This window comes from Anolis carolinensis, chromosome 5 (genome assembly GCF_035594765.1).
Source record: "Anolis carolinensis isolate JA03-04 chromosome 5, rAnoCar3.1.pri, whole genome shotgun sequence".
Classification (NCBI taxonomy): Eukaryota; Metazoa; Chordata; class Lepidosauria; order Squamata; family Dactyloidae; genus Anolis; species Anolis carolinensis.
The window spans coordinates 92,176,620-92,203,904 of NC_085845.1; the positions used below are offsets into that span (position 1 = coordinate 92,176,620).

Sequence of the window (27,285 nt, forward strand, 5' to 3'; positions counted from 1 at the left end):
ACTAAATATTATGTTTAAATTTTACAGATACATTAATTTGCATGACAAAATTGCTCACAGACTAATTAGCTTTAAAGAAGTAACTAACATTTTGTTCTGAATAATGTCTTGGTAGAGATATGGCATAACCAATTACAAAATGGGCACAGGAAGAAAAGGGATATGCTTAAATGAGAAACCCTTTCAATTAAATTGAAACTGAAATTAAGTAGTAATGCTGAACATGACATTTAAAACTAAAAATAAAATTAATAGAGGAAAGCAGCCACTATGAGTATCACAGCATGAAGCAATCAAGTGTTATCTCTCACGAGATGGTTGCCATGGCATTCAAAAGCACTTACTATGATCATAGACTCTGGATATTCTGTCAACCGATTGATAGTCTGTTGCTTTTCTCTTCATGTAAGCAAAAGTGATGACAATATTAAGCAATTACTGCTAATGTCATCCAGCTGCTTCACTGCTGTTGATTATGGCACAATATCTCTGAATTGCCTACATAATAGCAAAACTATAGGTGCATCTGTTGTTTTTTCCCAAGTATATATTCTATAATATGAGATAGCACTGACAGCTAGTAAAATCTATAGCTGTATCTTAGGTGTTGTCTTTTATGAATGCACCCCTTCTGAGTTTATTTTAGGGTGCTTTAATAAAGGGGCATTAGCTCTCCTGTAATATCCATTCCCAGTCTCTTGGTTTGTCTGAATAACAAACAGAATGACATAGACATACAGAAAGACAGAAAGTGGAAGCCATGCCCTATGGAGTGGCTTAGGGAACTGTGTATGCTTAGCCTGGAGAACATAAATTTAAGAGATGGCATGGTAACTATGTTTAAATATTTGAAAGGATAGCATATTGAAAATGGAGCAGGTGGGTTTTCTGCAGCTCTAGAAACTCATCTACATAAGCCACTTAATCCGAGGCTGGTCCACTGCACTGCTTATCTCTGATTTACGTTTTTGGTTGCAAGATAAAAGCAGGATAATGTAATGTAATGTAATATAATATAATATAATATAATATAATATAATATAATATAATATAATAATGATTTCCATTCCAAAGTGGTGGCAGGGCAAAGTCCAAACCATCAAGCTGGGCTGAAACTGGAACAGCCCCTGCTAGATGATGCCTTATCTTGGATGCCCCCTCACTGATCTTGGATCACCACTGAGCTCCAGGCTGGTCCTGGTCATCACCAGGCACTTTAGTTGACATCAGGAAATATGACTGTGACCAGAAAGAAGGTGATCCCTCCTCCTTTTCCCTGGTTATGCAGTCCCCTTTCCTGATTTTAGCAAAGAGACTCTGCAACAGCTTGACTCCTGAAAAGTGAGTCAGGACAGATACTTCCCCTTTCCCCTGTGCCGTGTGTGGACAGTGAACCGGTTCAAATTAGACTTGGCCATGTTAACTCCAGAATGTGGGGCTGCTCCAGAGTTTTGGAAAATCTCCAGTGCATTTCCTAATTTCTCTCAACATGGAGTAAAACCAGGTTAACTGTTTACTGTACGTGAACAGACTAGAAGTTATGCGGGTGTCCAGAAATGACTTGCAGTCCGATGTGAAATACAGCACCAGTGTCAACAAGCCCTAGAATACAGAGCAATTAATTCAACGTACAGGAATGCAAGTATTCCAAAATATGAAGAAAAAAAAAAACCAAAGTTGAAAAAGACTTCAGGTCTCAAGAATTCTGGATAAGGTATTTTCATCCTATATAACATTCTAAAATGTGTACTTGTTTGTTGAAGATGTGATCTACCATGATCCCATTTCTGGGGGAAGGATGGGCTATATCAATCACATAATGCATAGAGAAACAAAAATAACTCCCAACCACAGAATTCTAGCAACTGTAATCCAAAAATTTCCATGCTCTGGAGTCTATACCAATCACCTTGATGGCAGATCTATACTTAACCACTGCAATCTGCTGCTTCCAGTGGACAGAAGCTGAATTTCAAAGCTGTCAGTGCCCTGGCTTGTTTTTTGTTAAATGACAAAGAACGAGTGAGAGAGAAAAAGAAAAAGAAATGAAAAAGAAATGAAACACGAGTAAGTACAGCTTATTGTGTCTCTTGGCCACCACCAATATCTGATTGCATACTTGTCTGTCAACACCACACATCAGAATATTTCATTACAATGAAGTGAAGCAAATTACACACCTGATAATCACTTCACTGTTGACTTCATTTGACTGGAATTAATTTAAGGAGGATCTCTAAAAAATCACAATTAAAGACACTCAAGCACCATGGAATTTGCACTAATATATGCACCTGTGAGGCTAGCTTGTACACAGATCCTTTCCAGTTTGCAAATGATTTGATCTAATCAGAATGTTTGAAAATCTGCTGGCTAAATTCAGTGCTGATGAAATAGTGCCACACCACAAAATCTGAGGCTACATTTAATTTGGGGTATGATAGGAAAGAATGCAAGTGCTTGCCTCTAGGACCATGCCTGTTACTTTTAGATAAGATTTTAATCAGCCCAATGGAGGCTTTTGCAAATCTATGATCCAAAGCCTCGAGAGGGCTTGCAAAGCAAGTTAGGCATATCAGACTTTTAGCACTCTGACAGATTGTTTATTCCTCTTTCCAAACCCAGGGGCAAGTTCAGTGTGGTTGGGATGATTAACCAGCCTTTGAGATAGGGTATAGGTTGAAAAGACTAGCAGAAGGCATGGAAAACACCTAATCTCCATAAAGACCAGGGCCAGCTGGCTGAGCTTCAGCCTTGGGAGGGCTGAGAAAGCAGGTGAGCAGAATACTCCTGAAGTGTTCCATGCCAATATGGGAAGGCTTCTGACAAGATATAAACACTCAGAGTGTAAGTGACCAGAAAGGAAGTGGTAACACCTCACTCCTTGTATGCAAGGCATGGGGACTGCCCTTGGGACTTTCTGAAGACTGTACCTGTTGTGACTGCGCCTTCGGGGACTGTGGATGATGGTGGTGGGATCAGGAGAGGAAGGAAAAACCCTTGCGAGGAGGGCTCCTTGGAGGATTTGTACAGAGAATTAGGGACCTAAATGGGGAGTCTTCTGAGGAAGATTCAGATGGGGAGTTTGTGGAAGAAATGGATGCTGGTGAACAGGTGGTGGCTGAGGAAGTGGGCACTGACTGGGCACGGGCACCGGAGATGCCTGGGGAATTGGGGCCCATGGATACTGCTGAACCTTGGGTATCTTCAGAAGCAGATCCCACTTGGTCTGCTTGGAGGAGGGAGGATGGATCCTCAGGTGTGCATGGTGTTGGGTGTGGGCAGGATGATTGGAATTCTGATGAATTAGGCACGCCCGATCCACGAGCCTTAGCTGTGTGGAGTTCTGACTCTGATTAAGGATTTGGGACACCTGCTCTTTGGGTGTTGGTGTTTGGACACCCAGGGAGAATTGGGATAAATTGGGAGTGTTTGGTCACTTCACTTTGCGTGTGGCAAGGTGTTGCTGTGCGCCATTGGGATTCCTGTACATGTTAAGAAGACTGGACTGGGACTTTGCTTCAGATCTGCGGTTGCCTTCGTTGTCTTGGCTCTTTGTGCCAATTCGTGGACCTTGGATTGATGACTACAGCCTCTGACCCTGGACTGGAATTCGACCCTGTTTTTGCCTTCGCCCTCTGATTAATCTATCCTCGGCTCTTGACTTCTGGCTTGCTTCTGGACCCTGCTGCTGTCTCCTGCCCTGACCCTGGATCAATCTGACGACGTCTCTTCGCCTTGTCCCTTGAGCTTCTGGCATTACCTGCACTCCTGAAGCAGTTTGCTGCTGTTTCTGCTATTTTGACTCCGGACCGGTTTGACAATGTCTTTTGTGCACTGCCCCTTTAAATCTCCAAAGCCTGCTTGCTTGCAACAGAAAGGGTTTGGAACCATCTCTTCCCTTTTGCACTGGCTCTGACTCTGTTTGCAAGCTCGGTTTTAGTTTCTGTTTAGAGCTTTGTGCTTGTGACTCTTGGGAGTTTTTTGGGGAGTTTCCAAGTCTCTGTTTTGCTTTGGCTGCTTTCCCAAGCCAACTTAGTTTGTTTAGAGCTGAATTGAAGCACCTTTTGTTTTATCTGAACTATTTGCTTGGTTAAATCCGGTTTGGTTGCTAAAGCATACTTTTTGATATATTTTTGTTTGGACTGCCTTTAAACACTGAAAGTTAAGTGTTTAAAGCCATCTTTTGTGTTTGTGCCTATTTTTTGGGCTATCTCTTGAATAAACACTGTTTTGCTCTCAAATTGGCGTCTGACTCTTGACAGTACCTACTGCCAAAATGCACCCCCCCAACAAATTGCAAAAGGTAGTTGGTGGTCAACTTCTGGTTTTGAAAAACACTTCTATGGTAACCATGTAAGTGTTTCTAAAATCTATTTAAAAGGTGGAGAAATGCTACTGGAGGTTTTACCATATTCTTTTTGTTTGCCCAGAAAAAGAGAAGCCCGTACAATAGGAAGAGATCAACGTTCTTGGAGGGGGCACATGGCCTGAGATTAACACTTCATCTATTACATGTAGTAGTTCTTATCCAAACTAGGTCTCAACAAGCTTATTTCAAAGAAAAACTGAAAAAAGGAGTTGCATGCTATAGAATTAACATGGCACATGGTTTCAATCTTGCACATGTCTACTTGAGAGTAAATTCCACTAGTTTCAGTTGGATCTATTTCTGAGTAAGGAATATTAATACTAGACTCTTAGCACTATTTATATACCCATTCTGAACAAGATAAGTTATGTAGGTTTGTTCTTAAGTTGAATTTGTATGTAAGAACTCGTTCATTTTTAAGTGTAACTCCAGCTAATTGGATTTTGAAAACTTTGGTTTGCTGTGGAAACAAGGATTGGTGAGAAAGCTTCAGTTGAGGCACCTTTTCCCCATAGTAATTCTTTCAGAAATGTATTTCCTTCCCTAGGGATAAATTTTTCACTTTCTATTACCTCACTCCGTTCTCAACTATGAGTTATTTGTCAGTCGATGTTTGTAACTTGGGGACTGCCTCTATTTACTTTTGACCAGAGATTTAATGGATTGTATTACATGACATTGCTCTTGTCTTCTTGGATTAAGGGTAAAATACAAAAACAATAAATAAAAATTAGAGGTTATCTTCTTTACTTCTTCCTTTCCCTTTCTATTTCTTTTCAACCACCACCTAAACATCCATTGTCCTGCAAGATGTTTAGGTTGCAGTGATTCTGACTGCAACAGTGTGATAATTTTAGCACTTAATATAAAACACAATGTCTCATTCTCCTTCATTGATTGATCAATTCTCAAGTAAGGGAACATATTTTTTTCACCTTCCTGGCCAGTTGTTCTACAGGTTATCTCATTGAATTCTGATGCACTGGATATGAACATATTTTGATATATTAATGATATGAAGGTTTATATCAGTGTCATCCTGGCAGACAGAAGTGAAATTAGAGATATTCAGGCCAGATATTCCCCAGTCTAATGTGTACATAGTGGTTGATGTGACTGATAAAGGTGGTTTGATTTTTGGATGCATGCTCACTGCACACTGTTTGGAGATCACTGGGTTAAAGTTTCTCCATCACTACTTGTGCCACTGCAAACCTACTTCTGATTTAAAGGTGCTATAAAATGAAATTGCTTCACTAATATTAACAGACTTACAGCCAATACTACTATAAGAGCTTATAAAATTTAATACAGAATGATACGGTTCTTAAAAACACTCTTCAAATAGTGCCACAGTTCTCTATTACAATCTGCAGACTGATGCTTTCTATTAAATGTTATATGACTTTTTGCAGGGAAGATAGTGGTATACCTATCTGTACAAGGAAAAATTAAGGCCTTGAAAATGTACATTAGAAAGGATAAAGCAAAATGTAAAATGGAAACACCCTTTGTAGCTTAAGGAGGATAAAAAGGGGTTCCAGCCTCCCTGTTTTATTTGTCTTCAAAAACATATGCCTCAACATCAGTTAGCTAATCCCATGATTTTACACCCGTTATGCAAAACCATTGATTTACTATGGATGTGTTGAGTAATTGTGCTGAATAATGGCACAATAACTGGACCCAAACATTTTCAACGAGTTCTTACATACAAATTCAACTTAAGAACAAACCTACATAACTTATCTTGTTCAGAATGGGTATATAAATAGTGCTAAGAGTCTAGTATTAATATTCCTTACTCAGAAATAGATCCAACTGAAACTAGTGGAATTTACTCTCAAGTAGACATGTGCAAGATTGAAACCATGTGCCATGTTAATTCTATAGCATGCAACTCCTTTTTTCAGTTTTTCTTTGAAATAAGCTTGTTGAGACCTAGTTTGGATAAGAACTACTACATGTAATAGATGAAGTGTTAATTTTTAAAGGGGTGGGACCTGCTTGAGCACTATTTCCATCCCATCCCTGATTTCAGCCATTACATTTTACTACTGCCTTTTTGGTCACCTTTCTCTAAGGCCTCTTCCACACAGCTGAATGAAATCCCACATTTTCTGCTTTGAACTGGAATATATGGCAGTGTGGACTGGGGGTGCTTCCACACAGCAGAAAAGTCTGCTTCGACCCAGCTGTAGTCCGCACATCAGCCGCAAAAGCCTGTGCTTTTGTGACTGGGTGTCCAGATGTGCTCTCAGTCCCTTCTGGGAGAACACCCAGACACCCTAACCCCCTCCTCAAACCTCTTTAAAAAAAGGGGGGGGGGCACACCGATTTTCCTCCTCTCCCCCCTGCTCTCCTGGCGTATCATTCCTAAGTGCTAGGAGAGGGCCGGCAGAAGGGAAATGCCAACCAGGTAAGTTATTTTACTTTTTAAAGGGGTTTGAGGGGCCAATGGGGAGGGGTTGTTGTCTTCACGGGTTTCCGTGCTAATTTAACCCAAAAATTATGGGACTGCTGTCTGGACTGCAATCCAGACAGCGAAAGTAGTGAGTTTATCCCGCACCTTCCAAGAAAGCACGCAATAAACCTACTATTAAACTGGTTTGTGGCAAATTCGTGTTTTTCACGGACGTAATCTAGACAGCCCCCTTTTTATTGTGGGAAGCCCCGCATTAAAGGGGTTGTCTGGATTCGCACTCAGATAACCCAGTTCAAAACAGAATATTGTGGGTGTTTCTGCCTTGATATTCTAGGTTATATGGCTGTGTGGTAGGGCCCTAAGTAATTGTAGTCAAGCAAGGATAGTAAAGTGAGGATGATGGGTATACAAACAATCAGATCTGACTATGCAGTGGAATTACTGAGGGAAAAAAAAACCAACGGTGCTTACTGTGCATGCTTACTGTTACCAGGAAAAAACAAACTACCCAGACTTCTTTGCTACCCCCCCTCCCTCCCTCCCTCATGTCTTCAGCAGCTTGGCTGATTGATCCATGAGTGGCAGTTGTTTGGTATATTGTGTTGTGGAAGGAGGGGGGATTTCTTAAGGTATTCTTTTACTTCTTTTTAAAGCTTTCTCTTTGAACTGCAAGGAGGCAGGGAGATTTTTGGAAGAGGACCAAGTGTGAAAATCGGCCCTTTTTCTGACTCAAAGGTGTTCCTGATTGCCTCTTAATTTTCAAAATAGGTGATGTTTGCAAGGAAAGAAACCTTGCTGTCAGGATTATTCTCAGAAAAAAACTGAACTGGGTCATGCTCTTTATTGCCATAAAACATCTCTTCCCCGGCCTGTCCGTGGGGAAAAGCAGGCTTATTAGGCAGGACTCAAGAGACCCTGCAGAATCTTCCTGACACTGCAGCTTAAATGTAGTGCCTTCTAGCAATTTTCTGCTTCCAATCTCTTTCCTTTACTAATCAGAGAGGTAAAATGTTCATTAGAGAAGTAGATATCATAGGTGTTCTTCTGCTCTCTCAACCTTCAGATCTGTTATCTTTGTCTCTCTGGCTTACAGAGAACAGGAAATGCACAATGTTGTGTCATGACAGTTTTGTTTTTGGTTTACACAAGAAATGTTAGATACCAAAGACTGCTGGGCACTAATGGGAAGCAATAGAGTCAGCCTTCCAGGATTAGAGACCTATAATGCAGCTCCTTCATGACAAAGCACATCTTCCACTCACTGGTATAACAAGTCATATATCACAGAACTTAAATTTCTTAATTATGTGATACCAGATATCTTTCAGTTAATGCTTGGTCCCTTAAACACTAATTGTTTCAGCTTGCATGTACTGTTATAATTTTACATTGCATATGTGGCAGCTTATGCAAATTACCCCATAACTTTGAATTTATAGTTTTACTTTTCAAGATGGATTTCTAAAAGTTGGATGCTTCTAACTGTACTGTCTTCGTGTCTTGCTACATGATCCAAATGGTGAGTCTTGGCAAACAGGCCCAGAGACAGGGTTGGTAGAAATAATCGTTTGAAGTTATAGATAATAATTTGATTCAAAACCAGCCAAATGAACTGCTTCAGGAGGCACCTTCCTGCAAATTCAAGCATACCATCAACAGTTCCAATTTGGTACCCACAATTAACCCTCTACTATCCCATTAATTCAGTTGCTTCTAAAATGTCATGGTTTCTCTCTCCTCCTCCCCATTTTGTCATCTTAATTTCTGTGGACTGAGTTCAAAATGTAAAAATAGTTCGTCCTTGAAGGTACACAACAACAAAACTCAGTGAACTCAGTAGAGGAGAAGAGACGGGGTGTAATTTTGTACTTTCCTATATATTCAGTCAAAACCAAATGGATACAAACTCTCCTAAGTTGTAGGCCCCTTCTCATTAATTTTTTTTGCCATTTTGGCCAAACTTTGATACAGCTTGGCCACACATGTCCTGATTTTCATCTATGAAAGGTTGGAGGCTTTGCTTTAATTTCTTATTAGGACAATGTAGTTTGTGCTTGCTCCAATGAGTTTTACCTGAAAGTTTATCAAGTTTAATTTTAAAAAGAGCTTTTATATACTGACAATATTGTCAGTAGATAGAATCAAGTTCTAGCAGCAAACGCCACCCCTCCAACCCCCCCCCCAAAAAAACCTGAACCCTAGATTCCTTCACAAAAGTTCAGCATTCAGGAAAGGAGCCACGGTGGCACAATGAGTTAAACTTTTATGCCGGCTGAACTGCTGGCCTGAAGGTTGTGTTGCTGACCTAAAAGTTGCCGGTTCGAATCCGCGAGATGGGGTGAGCTCCCTTCTGTCAGTTCTAGGTTACGGGGACATGGGAGAAACCTCCTAGCAACACATCCGGGCATCCCCTAGGCAATGTCTCTGTAGATGGCCAATTCGCTCACACCAGAAACAACTTGCAGTATGTTCTCAAGTTGCTTCTGATACAATTTTAAAAAGCATTCAGGACATTTTAGTTTTCTTTCAGCATATTGTTAAGAGCAGTGGTTCTCAACCCATGGGTCCCCAGATGTTTTGGTCTTCAACTCCCAGAAATCCTAACAGCTGGTAAACTGGCTGGGATTTCTTGGAGTTGTAGGCCAGAACACCTGGGGACCCACAGGTTGAGAACCACTGGTTAAGAAGAATGTATTCAAATATACCTTATCTTTGCTTTCAATATGACTCCAAGGCAGTGGCACTAAGACAAACACTTTCAAACTTTGGTAGCATGCACACCAATACTGCCTCCATGTCAGTTTATTTTTAAAAGCAACTTTAAGTAACTATTTGTAGATGTTTTTGATTTTTTTAAATGAAATTGTACTTTAAAAATTGTAGAATTTAGAAAAGTAATAGTTGGGGCTATAATTAACTTTCCAGGCTCTAGAGTAGGCAAAAGATGTAACATGCACACATTTGCATATTGGCTTGAAAGTGACCTTTTAACCCCAGCTTCTGCCAACCTAGCAGTTCGAAAACTAGCAAATATGAATAAATTCTTTTCTTTAAACAAAAAGGACAATGTTGCATGCATTGGCTCATAGGCTGCAATTAACCCTACAACAGATGTACAAATGTGAATGGGAAGTCTTCTCCCAACAATTACTCCAGCTATTACATGAACAAATGCTTCTTGAACCAACTACCTGACAACCTACAACCAGAAATTAGTGTTTGGGGGAAAAAGAGGACCCAAATATTCTCCATCCAGTCAGCTTGACATCAGTATCAGAAAAGATTATTGGGCAGATTATTAAACAGATAATCTGCAAGTACTTAAAAAGGAATGACATGCTCACTAAATGTCAACATTTGTTTTTCAAAAAGAAGTCATGCCAGATGAACCTTAACTCTTGATAGAGTTACTAGCTTGGTAGAGGAAGGGAATATGTGGATGTAGAATATCTCGATTTCAGTACAGCCTTCAACAAGTGCCCCCATTATATTCTCACAAACAAGCTAATAAAATATGGGCTAGACACTCCTGCTATTAGATGGATTTGGAATTGGTTCACTGACTGAACCCAAAGAGTGCTTACTAATGGTTCCTCTTCATTCATTTGGATGGAGAAAAGTGACCATAAAACACTACAAATAATTATTTTCTAACAGCTGTTTTAAAAGGGGCATCTGATGACTTCTACAAATTATGTAGCAATATTTCTCCCAGTTTTGATAATGATGAGATCTTAAAGAATGTAATCTATCAGACACTGCTTTTTAGTTGGTAATAGAGATGTGTGCAGTATTTGTCTCATTTCTTTCATTCGTGTTTCTGTTTCATATTGTCCATTCAGATGGCACAAAACAGAAAGACCCCCAATGAAACAAAAACTGACCCAGAATGCCAAGGCAGATAATCCACAGTATCTGCTTTGAACTGGACTATCTTAAGTCCACACTGCCATATGATCCAGTTCAATGTGGACTTTATACAGTTGTGTAGAAGGGGCCTCATATAATCCCATTCAAAGCAATAATATAAGATTATAAATATAATATATAAAAATTACTGTAGTATAAAAAAGAACAGTGTAATCTCTAAAATCAGGATAGTAAATAACAACACTCTGAAAACAGGGGAATTCCAGACAGGAAACAATCAGGGCCAGCTAAGACCTTCCAACAAAGGATTCCCCCAGGGAGGAAGCTGAGGAAAGAGAAAAGTAGTGTGTATTATCAGAGTCGTTATTATTACTATTATTATAGATATTATTGGGGCCCCTGGTGGCACAGTGTATTAAAGTGCTGAGCTGCTGAACTTGTGGACCAAAAGGTCCCAGGTTCAAATCCCGGGAGCGGAATGAGCGCCCGCTGTTAGCCCCAGCTCCTGCCAACCTAGCAGTTTGAAAACATGCAAATGTGAGTAGATCTATAGGTACCGCTCCGGCAGGAAAGTAACAGCGCTCCATGCAGTCATACCGGCCACATGACCTTGGAGGTGCCTATGGACAACGCCGGCTCTTCGGCTTAGAAATGGAGATGGGCACCAACCCCCAGAGTTGGACACGACTGGACTTAATGTCAGGGGAAACCTTTACCCTTTACCTAAAAATATTATTATTATTGTGTTGCTGTGAACAATGAAAATGAACACAATCTGGTTCCAAGTATTAAAACTCTAAAATCAGAACAGTAAATAAAGAACAACACTCTGAAAACAGGGTAATTCCAGACATGAAACAATCAGGACCAGTAACATCTCTCAACAAAAGATTCCCCCAGGGAGGAAGCAGCCAGGCTTTGAAGCTGAAAGGCCATTACATGCTAATCATTCTGGCTAATTGCAGCATTCATACCTCCAACAGACAAAAAAAAAGAACAATCAGAAATTGTATATTCACAAGCTTTAGGAAATAACATATACTAACTACCACCAATTCCTCAATACCTTATTTCCCATACCACCACACTTTGCCACAGCAACACGTTAGCTAGTAATAGGATAAAATTTGTAACATTTCTGAATATGCAGCCACAGAGAACAATGCAACAAGTCACTAACTGTCCAAGTTATGGACTGAGCACTCAGACACTTACTCAGTCATTGGAATTATAGAAGCTGCTGTCAGTTCATCTGCATTTGGCCTTATGCCCATGATCTGCAGCTGCCATCACAAGGATCACACATTTTTCATGCCACTACAAATTACTGTAAAAGTAAGCCTGCAGTGCATGCAGTTTAACTCTGCAAATGGAAGCAGTTGCATATAACTGATTGTCTGTCTGTTTCAAACCAAGATATACACAAACTTTCAAGGGCTCCTGTGGCACCTTAAAGATTACAGCATTTCCTCACTGCATGAGCTTGAATGACAAAAGTCATGTAATATTACCCAGATATCTATGCACTGCAAATAGTGGGGTGAGCAGTGTACATAGTGAAGAAGTTGGCAGAAAATTAAATGTAGAAAGTACTAACAGTAAAGATTATATTAATAATAATGGAATATTCACTGGCCATTCACATACTTAACATGGCTGTTCTCTTGGAAGCATTCAGTGGCTGTTATACTCAGTGGTTATGTTAATTGTCTCTATATAAACTGTGCATTCACTACAGCCATATCTTTGTTATCTTAATTTCCCAAATGTATTCTTTAGCATACAGGCATGCTTTCCTCCTCCTTGGCTATTTGCCCAATACCCAAAAGTTGTTAAAGGATGCAATTTGTCTGTGAATATCAATCACTGTTGAATTTTCTGAATGTCAAAAAATGTGATGTATTCTCCAACTTGTCTGACACACACCAGTAGATTGACCATCATGTTTGGGCCATTGTCAGGCTCCTTGTTCCCCTCCTTTTTCTGTATCTTGGACATTCACAAATGTCACAAGAATATCATTGCTCCTAATTATCCATTCTGATACATTAAAAGAGGTCTTGAGGAGAGATGGTAATAAATGACACACACATGTGCACATACACAGTCACAATTCAAAAATGTTAGCCCAGCATCTTAGGAAAAAAAAAACCCTTCCAGTGCTGTTAGCCTAAATTATTACATAGATCAAAAAACCACTAGGCTTTCTAAAGCATACAATTTTAAAAGTTTGCTTCTTACCAGCAAAGCCAACCCTGTAATTAACCTCTCATATAGATTCCTTTATAAGATGGTATGGTAGGCCAAGACCTCAGTCAAAGCTTTTACCTTTGACTGAAATAATAGAGCTGTGTATGTGGAGAGAAATGAAAGGTCTGTATAGGGGCATTCCAGTTGATTCACACATAGCATGTTATCTTTGGTAACAATTATGCAGAGACCTGGTCAATGGCAATGAAGTTATGGACATAATTAAAACAGTGTAATTCTATGCATGTTTACCCAAAAGTAAGTCCCAATATGCTCAATTGTTGCTGCAATTTTAAACACATTGAACATGGTGGAATTTACTGTTCTATAACTTGCATAGGATTATACAGTAATTATCTGAGATATGACATTGGAAGACCCTGGTTCAAATGTCACTCTGGACATAAAGATACTATGTGAGTTTAGTGCTGTTACTTCTTCATTTCGGCACTGTAAAGAGCTTCCACTATATAATTCTTACAACAGCTCTGTAAAGATTTACAGCAGATGAGAGTGAGGAGGCTGAGAGCCTATAGCTTTCTGAAGAGTATGTTGTAGGGTGAGCCCCCAGATGGCGTAGTGCAGGGGTCCCCAAACTAAGGCCCGGGGGCCGGATGCGGCCCTCCGAGGTCATTTACCTGGCCCCCGCCCTCAGTTTTATAATATAATATATTGTATATAGATATAATATTGATAATAATATTATAATGTAATACAATATAACACTAATAATAATACCATATAATATTAATTATATATTCTATATTACATATAATATTACTAATAATATTACAGTATAGTGGTATAGTTAAATATAGTAATATATAATGCTAATATTGTGCTATGCTAATAATATAATATATTGTATGTACATATAATTTGTAAGCCACTCTGAGTCCCCTTTGGGGTGAGAAGGGTGTGATATAAATGTAGTAAATAAATGCAGTAAATAATAAATAATAAATAAATTTTAGACTTAGGCTCACCCAAAGTCTGAAATGACTTGAAGGCACACAACAATAACAACAACAACAACCCTAATTAACTTGACTATCTCATTGGCCAGAAGCAGGACCACACTTCCCATTGAAATCCTGATAAATGTATGTTGGTTAAAATTGTTTTTATTTTTAAATATTATATTATTCTTTCATTGTTCTTGTTGTTGTTGTTGTTGTTTTTGCACTACAAATAAGACATATGCAGTGTGCATCGGAATTTGTTTGTATTTTTTTTTCAAATGATAATCTGGCCCCTCAACAGTCTGAAGGATTGTGGACCGGCCCTCGGCTTTAAAAGTTTGGGGACCCCTGGCGTAGTGGACTAAGTGACTTGAAGGTTGGGTTGGCGAGGGACGTCCCTCGGCGAGCCCTCATCCCTTGGGAGGCACCCCACGAGCGTTGCTAGGCAGCAGTGATTGCAGGGCGCTTCCCTAAACCCAATTGCCGGGAGGGATAATAGGCCCTCCCTATTATCCGAGCAGTTCCGGTTATCTGAGATTGGGCTCGCCTCTTTATCTCGGATAACCGGAACTTTACTGTAATGCTACAATCCATGTAAGTTTTATATTAAAAAATCTTGTAACCTTACTTTCTGGATATCCCTTGTACATTTGTTTGGACATGTGAAGGCAATTCCTACTCACTATATGTGGTCAGGTAAGAAACAATAAAAACTCAGTTTCTTAGGAAATATTTCATTCTAGGGATACAGCAGCACAGTAATTCAGAAGTAGATTTTTGGAGAAACATGTTCTCCCGGAAGTCATATCCAAGGTAGCAAACAAATATTAACATGGGATTTTGCTAATCCTAAAACCTATAAATAAACTGATAATGTTAATAAAATTCAGTAATAGAAAACAGTTCCATTAAAGGTTTAAGAGCCCTATCTAAACATTACACACAGTTTTTAGTGAGTGCCTTGGCACAAGTCTTTGTACACAAAACACTAAGAATTCATTGTCTGTAGATGCAGTTTAGTGTATTTAATAATAATCTCCCTTCACATTCAGAAAATACTGTAAAAAGAAGGAAAGTAGATGTGAATGTTCTTTTAGCTCTTTGTGCTGATCCATAAAGTAGTTCCTTTGAAGAGCAATATAGAAAAATGTTATGCAGAAAATCAAAACAATAGCCACCAACTCATCCAACCACCCCTCTCAAACTTAGTATGCACTTCTCAGAAAAAAGAGATAATAAGGTAACATGGACTCAAACTCCTTTTGCATGCTTTGATGCCAGGTGTTCGCTGCAAATCTTGCAGCAATTTTTGGAAAGAGCAAAACTGAAATCACAAGCCTTCTCCTGCCAGCTGCTATTTGCTGACAGCAAAGCTTTGGGGATTAAGAGGGACAGTAGGAGGCCAGAGATTATAGAAAAATTTTAAAAGGCAAAGTTTTAAGAAGAAAGAAGCTCATTATTATATATGTGTATGTGTGTGTTGCCTCATTCCTTACAATCCCTCTTTACATTGCTCTATCTATATTCTGCCAAATCCTCAGTGCTGGGCCAACTAGTTATAACATTACTGTAAGTCTTCATGTATAAGAGAATACTGCAGTTGACAGCCACGTGTATTCTCTGCAGCAATTAATAGCGGTGAGTGAAATTAGTAATTTGGCTACTGTTCCATTATACAGGTGGAGGTCACTAGGTGGCACTAGAGAGAGAAGGATAGTCCATTTTAGAGGGGGAGTTGAAGAAGTAAAACCATTTCCCCCTATTTTCCTGTTATTCCCCTCACTCATGTCCCCATTGTGGAAACAACCCTGTTTATGATATGGGAAATGGGGAGGGGGGATAACCAGTGAAAATGGGGGAAATAGTTTTACTGCTTCAACTCCCCCTTCTATAATGGTCTATCCTTCTCTCTCTAGTGCCCTCTGGTGGCCTCCACCCAGAAAATGGAACAGTACCATAATTTGTTTCAGAGATTTGGATGGCCCCCGCTTCAATCTGATTTGTAATCTGAATTTCTGAAGCTTTATAATTGTTTAATTAAGATTTGTTCCATTAATGGCAATGGTGCATGTGCAGGCAACATTTATGACTTTAAGCTTGCCAAGATTCAAATTTTTTTGTCATCCACTGATTTTTAGGAAATTTTGAAGTTTTTTACATTTAAAAAAACTACAGAAGGTATCCTCTTGAATTTCTGCACAATGAAACAATATAAGCAGGACATCCATCCTGCCAAGTTTCAGAAAGATTTGTTCATCTACTGATTTTTAGGATTTTGTAAAAGTTTTTTTCAATTAAAATTATTTTTAAAAAATAATGGCACAGTGAGACAACATGAGCAGGGCAGCAAGCTTGCCAAGTTTCAAAACAATCAATAGATCTACTGATTTTTTAAAAATTAAATTTAAGCACATGGGATTTAAGAGAACTGAGGGGAAGGTAAGGGCTGTAAAGTTTGGGGAGGGAGTGGGAATTTGGAAAATATAAGTTTGACGTAAGACACACAGATACTGAGGGGGGCTGACGGTGAGGAGAACGGGCTACTAGGCCCCCTCCCTCCCTCCATACATCGTCCCATCAACTGTTGTTCCTCCTCATAGTCCCATCCATTCTTGCTCGTTGCTTTGGTCACACCCATTTTTACCTCAAAGGGAAGCCTCGCCCTTGGCAATGGGATAAACCATGGAGGAGGAGGCAGCAAGGCCTTCCACTTGTTTCAGGAAGTGGGAGCCACAGCCAGCAGCGCCTGTCCAGGCCCAACCAGAGATGCCTGCACCCTCGGGACCATAGAGCACCCCACAGATCAGAGCTAGAGAGAATGAGCCTGCCCATGAACAATCACCATCTTAACCATAGAGTCCCCCCTTTCCCTGAACCACACAGCCAGGTGCGTTGTAATGCTAGAGCGGCAGTGGATGTCAATGACCAACCCTTACATCAGGCAGCATGCAGCTGCCCTTGTCAATCACATCAACCCCTGGCCCCTCCCACCCCAGACAATTATGGACAATGGGCTATTTTACATTGAAACAAAAGCTCCAAAACAATAAATATTTGCGACGCTCTCAGAAAGTTTTGGAGGCTGCTGTTTTGATTCGTAAATGCTTCGGAGGGTCCCTTCTTGATTACTAATTTGGAGATTCATATTAATGAGTCATATGAATCTATGAATCATGAAATTGAGATCTGAAGCTTTGCCCTAGTGATTAATAGTATACAGAACCAGATGAGGAAATACACTCCCTGTCTTATAAGAATGCATCAAATCAATAGGAATTGTCAACGAATATGCAAGGGAAATTTATTCTTGCTTATTTTTAATTCCATTTGGCACTTATGGGCAAAGAAGGAAAACAAAACCCCATATTGGTGAAAAGCATATGGCTGGTGCTATAAATACCTTTTTCATGCAATGTTTGCATAGCATAATAGGCCTGCAGATGTTTCAAGTGTTAAGACATTTAGCTACATTTTTGGTGTGCAACTGTATTTGTGGGGACAGGATCACAAATCCAGCCTGTTTCAGCAATACATTTGTTTACTCAATTGCAAAATGGTTTCCTATTTTTATTGCCACAATCTTTGTTCTGTAAGGATTTTGGGTCACTGTCATTCTTATTGTTTTGAAACTATCTGTAATGCAAATATAAGCATTTCAACCTTCCACAAGAAGCAACCTTCTTTCTGTGTGGAGACCTTCACTTTCTCTTCCAAGATGTTGGCTATAAAGACTATCTACTCAAAGTAGGCAAGCAATGATGGGGGTCACTAATGCTTCCCTTAGTCGAGGCATATTCCCATCTGACCTAAAAATAGCAGTGGTGAAACCACTGCTCAAGAAACCATCACTAGACCCCCATGGAAATGGGTAACTATTGCCCAGTCTCTAATTTCCCTTCTTTGGGCAAGGTTCTGGAGCGAGTGGTAGCTTTACAACTCCAGGGATTTCTGGATGACACAGATTATCTGGATCCATTTCAGTCTGGTTTCAGGCCTGGCCATGGAACAGAGACAGCTTTGGTCACCTTGATAGATGATCTACGTAGAGAACTTGACAGGGGGAGTGTGTCCCTGTTGGTTCTCTTGGACCACTCAGTGGCCAATACCACCAACCATGGTATCCTCTTGAGTTGCATGGCTGGGATGGAACTTGGAGGCACTGTTTTGCAGTGGCTCCATTCCTTCCTGGTGGTGTTGGGGGATGCCTGCTCGGCCTTACGATCATTGTCTTGTGGGGTTCTGCAGAGTTCAATTCTGTCCCCCATGTTGTTTAACATCTACATGAAGCTGCTGTGAGATATCATCTGGAGTTTTGGAGTTTGGTGCCATCTGTATGCAGATGACACCTAACTCTACTACTAATTTCTACTAAAAGCCAAGGAAGCAGCCCAGACCATGAACCGGTGCCTGTCAGCTGTTGTGGACTGGATGAGGAATAACAAATGTAAATTGAATCCAGACAAGACAGAGGTTCTCCTGGTCAGTCGTAAAACAGATCAGGTTATAGGGTGGCAACCTGTGCTGGATGGGGTCACACTCCCCTGAAGACACAGGTCTGCAGTCTGAGGGTCCTTTTGGACTCATTACTGACCCTGGTGGCCCAGGTGTCATCAGTGGCCAGGAGGGCCTTCGTACAATTAAAACTTGTGCACCAGCTCTGATTGTACCTTGAGAAGCTGGACTTGTCCATGGTGGTCTATGCCTTGGTTATATCCCATTTAGACTACTGTAACGGGCTCTACATGGGGCTGCCTTTGAAGAGTGTCTGGAAACTTCAATCAGTTCAAAGATCTGAAACCAGGCTATTAACAGATGCTGGACCCAGGGAGCATACAAACAGGGCTATAGTGGGGGGGGGGGGCATGGGTTCAACCCCCCCCCTGACATTTTTCAGGTTAAAAAAAAAACCTGGTTTACTCATGAATTTTAACTAGTTAACCAAATCCCCATGCTAAGTCTATGAGATGCAAAAAATTAAGAGTCCCTCCAGGCACTATCTCAAGCAGATATTGACAGGTCTGTAGCCGGGGGCGGGGGGGGGGGGGTACGGCCCTGCATACAACCCCCCTGCTAAAGCACCTTCACTGGCCCTTTCCAGGCTCAATTCAAAGTGCTGGGTTTGACCTTTAAAGCCCTAAATGGTTCAGGTTCTACTTACCTATCTGACTGCACCTCCTCATACCAACCTACCCGAATGTTAAAATCTTCTAGCAAGGCCCTCCTCTCTTTGCCACCACCATCACAAATGTGGTTGGCAGTGATGAGATTATTATTATTATTAGCTGTGCCTGGCCACATGTTGCTGTGGCTTATGAGAATGCTTTGTGACCAGGTGGAATAGCAGTGAATAGCCTTGCAGCCACAAAGCCTGGCCATTTTCTTCTTATGGGAATCCTTGCTTGGTGAGCTGGAATACTATGAAATAGGCTTGCTGCTTGGAAGGTTGGGTACTTGGATTCTAGGGGAATGATTTTTTTTGTCTGCTAGAATTGCAATGAATAGGCTCACTGCTTCAAAGCCTGGCTGCTTGCTACCTAGGGAAATCTTTGATTAGTCAGCTTCAATAGTACAGAGTAGTATCAGTGCTTCAAAGCCTGGCCGCCATTTATCAATGTTAATCCTTTGTTGGTCTGGCTGAATTGCACTGAATAGCCTTGCAGCTTCAATGCCTGGCTGTGTTATACCTAGGGGAATCCTTGTTTGGCGAGCTGGAGTAGCACCCTCAATCAAAGGGCCGCTTTGAAGCCTGGCTACTTCCTTTATAGGGGAATCCTTGTTTGGCCAGCCTGAATTGCACTGAATAGTCTTGCAGCTTAAAAGCCTGGCCGTTTTCTACATAGGGCATCCTTGCTAGGCCAGGGTGAATGGGACAGAGTAGCCTCGTGGCTTCAAAGCCTAGGGGGTTTTCTTCCGGGAAATCTTTCTAGGTTTTTTTGTTTGTTTGTTTGAAAGACATACAGTGGATGACTATATCTGTTGTGGCCATATTTGGTGTGATTTTCTTCAGTGGTTTTATTATTTACTCGGTCCTACAAACGTACATTACATTTATATATTATTATTATTATTATTATTTGCCAATATTATGGATGTTCTTCTTGCCAAACTTCCTTGGATTCTTTGGTTATGGTAGAAACTTCAAATTTTCAATTTGTACTAGATTTGGAGATCCCAACGCCTATTATTTCTGATAACAATTCTACCTTTCTGCACCCTAGTATTGCATACCACAGACACTGACTCAGATAAATATATTATCTTTGCAATGCAAATTCAAATCATGGTTGTTACAACGGCTGGAACCCATCCAGATATATCTTCGCTTTCACCAAACTAAATGTAGTTACAGTTGCATTTTGTAATATGCCATTTTTATTTTATTCATAAATGACTGGTGTATTGTGTTTACTATTAAAAATTACTGGCAACTGTCTAATAATCATAATACACATTATTTTGCATCACATGTGCATTAGCAACAGCAAATTCCTAAATAGTTCTACATGTGGATCCAGTGACAATATCTTATAAAAGCTAAGTCAGAGAAATAAGAACTGTATTCTACAACGCTAGCAACATTTATCTGTGACAGAGGTGAGCAATATATTTATCTCCATATGATGTCAGGATGCAACTCCCATGAGCTCTACTAGACAACATAGCCAATGATGAGGGATGTTGGAAGGTCCAATCCAACAATACCTGAAGGGGCACAAGTGCAATCTAAAAGAGGCAGATAATATGTGTTTGAGGAGGAGTTAACAGCAGCTGTAGCCCAAGACATCTCAATGCTTGATGCTTGGGATACAGGTTTATACGAGATTTATCTGCCAATCTGAAAACATATTGCAGTGCTGAAGAGCCTTCTGCTTAACTACCTTTGTTTCCGTGTGGGAGCACATCTAACCACCACATTCTGCTACTTCTCCTTACATTCATGCATATTTATGTGCCAATTATGAAGAATCTAAGGTATAAATGTATTAAGGGATCAGGATTTAATGTACTTGAGTCTGTTACACTATATAATGCAATTATAGTTTGATGTCCAATTTACCTCAAGAATTTTATTTCATAACCACCACTAAGGTATTAAGTAACCTCATTTTGTCAGAGCAAGAGAGTAAAATCTATTGGACACACAGTTTATGAAATCTATCTTTTAAAGTCATTCTTTATAAAATAAAGCTGAGATTCATACACAGAAAAGAGCAACAGAAAATAATATGCCTTTTTGACATATCTTAAAAAGTGCAAACTGCTTTTAAGAATGACATAAATGCAATTATAAAAATAAAAAGATAAAACCTTTAATAATTAAGATTGCAGTGTGGACAAAAAATAAATCAAAAAGTTGCCATAAAGTCATTGTTTTGTTATCACAGAGCAAATTTCAACAAGACTAAACACTGAAATACAGTAAAGAACTGCAAACAAGGCGTTCAGGTGAACAAATGAGCTGTTTTAAAAATATACTTGGATTATTATACTTGATTTCCACACCTAAAGAGGCATTTGAAATAATTCGTTATTATTTGGAAGTGGTAAATGCTTATGAACTATACCTTGTTTTTAATAATACATGAGAAATTGGGTGATGTTAAGCAAATTGTATTTTTGTTTTAATTGCTGGAAATTCGAGCATTTGCTCTTGGCGCTTGTTAGGTGAGAAACACTGGGACTCACAGTCTAATAACATCAGGAAGACCACATGATTGCAACCCAGGCAGTAGAGAAAATATGTTTCATGTTTTAATGGTCTTTATGGTTCTAATTCATAGTAAAGGTATGTTAAGCAGTTGCATGGTGCATGCGCAGTGGTCAGAGAGGGCGCCCCACCCATCTCGCTCTTCCTAGACTCAGTGAGATGGGCGGGGCACCCTCTCCGAACACTGCGCATGCGCCATGTGGCCACTTGGTGCATGCGCAGTGGTCGGAGAGGGCCCCCTGCCCATCTCGCTCTTCCTAGTTTCAGCAAGATGGGCACAGCGCCCTTTCCGACTACTGCGCATGTGCCAAGAGGCCGCATGGCACATGCACAGTGGTCGGAGAGGCACCTCGCTCATCTCGCTCATCTCGCTCTTCCTTGGCTCGGCGGGGCTGCTGCCTGCCTCGGGATGGGTCTCCAGAGGCCCTGCCACGCTGTGGAGGCAGGAAGGCCTCTTACCTGCCGCCGGGGCTTCTGGCGACCCATCCCAAGGCAGGTAGCCGGACTGAGCCGAGGAAAAACGAGATGGACGGGTTGCCAGAGGCCCTGGTGACAGGTAAGAGGCCTTCCTGCCTCTGTGGCCTGGCCTGGCCTCCAATCAGGCCAGGCCAGGCCACGGAGGCAGGAAGGGGATGCCTGGGCGGAGGTGTCTCAATGGTAGCTGAAGGCGCCATCCTCTAGGGAGCGCCTAAGGGGTGCCACTGAGGCACCTCCGCCCAGGCGTGGCCTTCCTGCCTCTGCGGCCATGGCCTGGGCAGAGGAGCCTCAATGGCGCCCCCTAGAGGATGGCGCCTTAAGAGGCCACTTAACTCGCCTAATGGTTGAACCGCCTCTACATCTCCCCGTGGGGACTCAAAGTGGCTAACAAACATAGAAAGGCAAACATTCAATGTCATCAAAGTGCATATATAAATTAATAAAGCATATAAAACAGTGTAGCAATCAATAATGTAGATACATCATAATAAAACAATAAAAACACAACTACACCAAACAATACAAAAAGAGTTAAAAGCCATGTCCATATATACAGTTTCTTGTTTCTTAGGCCGAAATTTAACCATTTTCATATACAGTAGAGTCTCACTTATCCAACATAAACGGGCCGGCAGAACGTTGGATAAGCGAATATGTTGGATAATAAGGAGAGATTAAGAAAAAGCCTATTAAACATCCAAATAGGTTATGATTTTACAAATTAAGCACTAAAACATCATGTTATACAACAAATTTGACAGAAAAAGTAGTTCATTGCGCATTAATGCTATGTAGTAATTACTGTATTTACGAATTTAGCACCAAAATATCACGATATATTGAAAACATTGACTACAAAAATGCGTTGGATAATCCAGAACGTTGGATAAGTGAGTGTTGGATAAGTGAGACTCTACTGTACTAGAGATGGCTAGTATAACACCATTCATACAGTAATCTCATAGACACAGGGAATGAAATTAGATGGAGTTGGATCATGGTGTCAAGACCTATCCCAAGCCATTGATTTGTCTGTCTATGATTATGTAATCACTATGTGTGTGTGTGTATTGTACATATATTCTGCATGCAAAATCTCTGCATACTCAATCATACTTGGATGAGTAGAGTCAGAAATTTGTGCCATGTTCCTGGCTTACTTACAGTATATATTATCATTGTGCTGATAGTACATTAATTATACATGGAAGAACCACAGCTTTCTGTTTCCAGCCATTACTGTTAAGCTTTAGTGTGTACCTTCTTTGCTTTGTATATACTATCCAACACTAAATGCAGGGACAAACCTACAAATAGTGCTAGAACCCACAAACTAACAATGAAAAGCAACCTAAGGAGGAACTTTCTAAGCATTTTGAAATATTTGGGATCTGTGTAAGTATGACATGATTTAACAGTGCAACAGAACTATGCTCTTATTTTTGAGATTTGCTGTCTTGTCCTTTTTTTCCATTGTGGTCTTCCTCATTCTTTTTTTTCCCTCTAGAAACTGAGAAGTCATACAACTAGTTTCTTCAAAGCCAACAGACCCACACACACATACACGCTCTCTCGGGCAACCCCTCCAGTTTTTCCAAATGGAAGCTATTTCTGAAATGGACAAAACAGAGTTGACTCCAAGATCTTGGTGAAGATAGCTTCAGTTTATGTCCCCTTAACCTGCTCAAAGCAGAACATATAAACTATCAATCCCCTTACATTGTTCTCAATGAAGTACAATGCATGGATTGGATAGAGACTTTTTAAAAGTATGGTATTTTTCCTGTGTATGTGCACTTAGAGGGACAAAATCTGATTTTATCAGCTGATCTTACAGACTTATTAACAGACTGTCAAACATCAATACATTCTTTTTGTGTGGTGTGTCAAGAGGACTGCGAGCTGTGGAATTATGATTATGATTTAAGTGCAGTTATGATTGTTTAAACCTGAGCAACATAACAGTAATGTTGATTCCTATTACTCCTTCATTCTTTCCTGTGTGTAGTTTAGAGTGTCTTCATTATTAAATGATTTAATGATACCTCAAACATCAACACACCTACAGAAAATAATAATTCTGATGTTAACCAGATGGCAAATCAGTATTATGCTAGTTTGCCTCAGGCAACCATTTTGAGGAAATGGACAAATGAGCACACACTGGTAATATTGCCAACAGTATTATCATTTTGCCAAGCGAAGACTGCAAACTGAGAATACTAGCAATTTGAAAAATATATAGCCAGGATGATGGTAGCAGGGATTATCCTATTAAAACTCCATCACAAGAAATAATTGGCTCCTGTTCTCTCTTCTGTACAATAGATATCACTTCTTCAAGTAAGACCACTTTATTATTTAGTATTGTAAAAATGCCCCAGTGACAACTATAAAAAGGAGTGAGTTAAAAGAAGATACTTGTAAAATAGGAGCAACAATGACAACAAAAAGCCCTCTGTACATTTATTTCTGTCTCAAATTTTATTAAATGATTAACATAATTTGGTTTTTAGATACATTGACACAGGCTCTTACTAATTTATTATATTATGGTTTTTACTTTCTGTTATTAATATAGCACATTTTAATAAAATGACATTTAAGGGTAACATGTTGAAACACTTGGCTGGTTGATTTCTCTTAAATCTTTAAAAGGCAGCAGACAGGGGTGTGAATTTTTCTTTCTGAGGTTGTTTTTAAGGGACCTGTTTATTGCTGTGCTGTCTTTGCTTCAGTTTGATTAATATATTTTGTGTAATCCCCCACTCAGAAAGGCAGTATTTTATTCATAGCTGCACTTTTATATGAACAGTTTGAAGTATTGTCATTTTTACTGCTATTCCAATGATATTGAATCTGTGGTCATTTACATTTCAATCAAGTACTTTCAAAATGCATTTTTAAAAGTATATAATGTAAAACCAAACCAGAATTTTATTTGTGCAAGAGATGAGTTCTGGCATCACTTTGACAGTCTCAGAAGACAGTATGAATATATGAAAAAGAAGGATTCAAGTGATTCTGAGTAGGTACTGTGAGTGTTTTTCCTCACCAGTGAATTTGTACAGAATATCTCAAGCCGTTTGGGAATAGGTAGAAGGTCTGTAATATCCAAGGAGGTAATTTCTAAATCCTCACCTCAGGCTCTCATTTTTACCAGAAAGTATGCTTTGTGTGCCAAAGAGGCACTAGAATGAACTAAAATTATCCCAGCCAACAGGCATGTCTATCTGTGTTCAATCACCCTTTTGAAGTCCACCCTTAAACTCATTTCTAAGGAACAACATAGGTTCCACTTCTTGTTTGCAATCTTATATATATACTTCTATACTTTTCTATATATGTCTACATTTGTTCTCATATTTCTTCTTTACTCCCGGTCAGTCATTCTCCTCTTTTAAAATGATGTTTGTGACACCCATCTTAGATGAGGCCATGAAACATGTGTAGATCATGGCAACAACTCACCAGTTGAAGCTAAAACTTTAAATTCATAAGGCTGAGCAGGGTGAGGAGGTCAGGAACTGATGAATGAATAGGTGGGATATGGTGGTGTGAGCGATGAGAATTCAGTGGCAGTGGAAGGAAAGTGATGTGTGTTTTACGAGACATCGGGGGCATGATTTAGTTTTAAAAGTAGCACGACCAAACAAAGGCAACCTGGGAGCAGTTTCCATTAGAAAGATTCACTGAGATTTATATTGGCTCAGTACTGACTTCGTCTCCGGTATTTTGTACCATGCAAACCTGAAGGTATCTTATGAATGGGATTAGCATGCGGTGGACCACTTTGCTCCAACACACTACCCAGTTTCTAAGACCAGTTTGTACTGTGGCTTTCCCCAAGAAACAGAATGCATTCATCCAGCAAGTAAATGAACCAAAATACTCCCCATGCAAGACAGAATAAATCAGAATAGGAAACTTTAGGTGTATAATGCCAGTCATTATCATGGGAAAAGAGCATGGAGCATCCCTTATAATGCAGGGCCACCTGGAATATGTTTTGTGCACCACAAATGTCTAGCACATGTCCCACAGCAAAACTAAGAAACACGCCCCACCTTATATCAGGCTAGAAATGGGTCTGGGAGACAGACTCAGCTGTTTCTGAACCTTTTCCAGGCTCCAAAGCTTCATACACAGAAATCAACAACTAAGCAAAACTACTCCCTAAATGTTCAATCATCTCTTTTTCTGGAGTCTTCAAAGAGGAGCAGATACCAGTGATACACCCCTGCCTCTGATTAAGAGAAATGGACCTACATGGCCAAAAGTGTAAAGGAAAAGGCACTTCTTGTTCTATTGTCAACTGGATTTTGGAGGGACAACGATGTATGACAAAGAGACCGAAACCAGTGTGAACAAATGTGCATGCCATGACAAAGAGCAAAACATTGGGAGACCATTGTCTGTCTGTCCTTCCCTCCCTCCTTCCTTTTCATGGTCTCTCTGGCCCCTTCTACACTGCCATATAATCAAGACTATCAAATCAGATAAACCACTATCAAGACTATCAAATCAGATAATCTACATTATCTGTTTGAACTGGATTATATGAGTCTACATTCCCATATAATCCAGTTCAAATCAGATAATCTGGATTTTATATGGCAGTGTAGAATAAGCTACCATCTCACCAAGTATGGCTGGATCTACACTGTCTTTATATCCCAGAATGTAATGCCAGTGTATTGTCTTATCCCAGATTATCTGGCAGTGGAAATGTATATAATCCAGTTCAAAGCAGATTAATCTGAGATCAGATCCTGTGATATAGGGCTGTGTCTAGGATATCAACTCCCTAGGAAACGACCAGTGTGGTACTTCCAGTTTCGAAGGTTACTGTGTCAAGTCCTGCCCTTATAGAGTCTGAAATTGAAAGGTGAGACTCTCTTCAGCTCCAATTCACCCATTCACAAAAAGCTGTGAGAACAAACTGAACAAGGAGTGTACCTCTGAGGCCCCTTCTACACAGCTGAATAAAATCCCACATTATCTGCTTCAAACTGGACTATATGGCAGTATGGACTCAGATAAGGCAGGTCAAAGCAGATGATATGGGATTTTCTGCCTTGATATTCTGGGTTATAGGCCCTGGGTTATCTAAGTCCACACTGCCATATACTGTATTCCAGTACAAAGCAGAAAATGTGGTGTGGAAGGGCCCCCAGAATATCAAGGCAGATAATAATATCTGCTTAGAACTGGGCTATAG

At 40.1% G+C, this 27,285-nt stretch overlaps 1 protein-coding gene and 1 long non-coding RNA gene across 6 annotated transcripts in view; one reads left to right on the forward strand and one right to left on the reverse strand.

Moving 5' to 3' along the window:
- frmd4a (FERM domain containing 4A) overlaps positions 1–27,285 on the reverse strand; it is a 485,341-nt gene that overhangs the window by 359,439 nt on the left and 98,617 nt on the right. The gene's annotated exons all lie outside the window — the stretch shown is intronic.
- LOC134299746 (uncharacterized) overlaps positions 1–27,285 on the forward strand; it is a 60,188-nt gene that overhangs the window by 6,040 nt on the left and 26,863 nt on the right. The gene's annotated exons all lie outside the window — the stretch shown is intronic.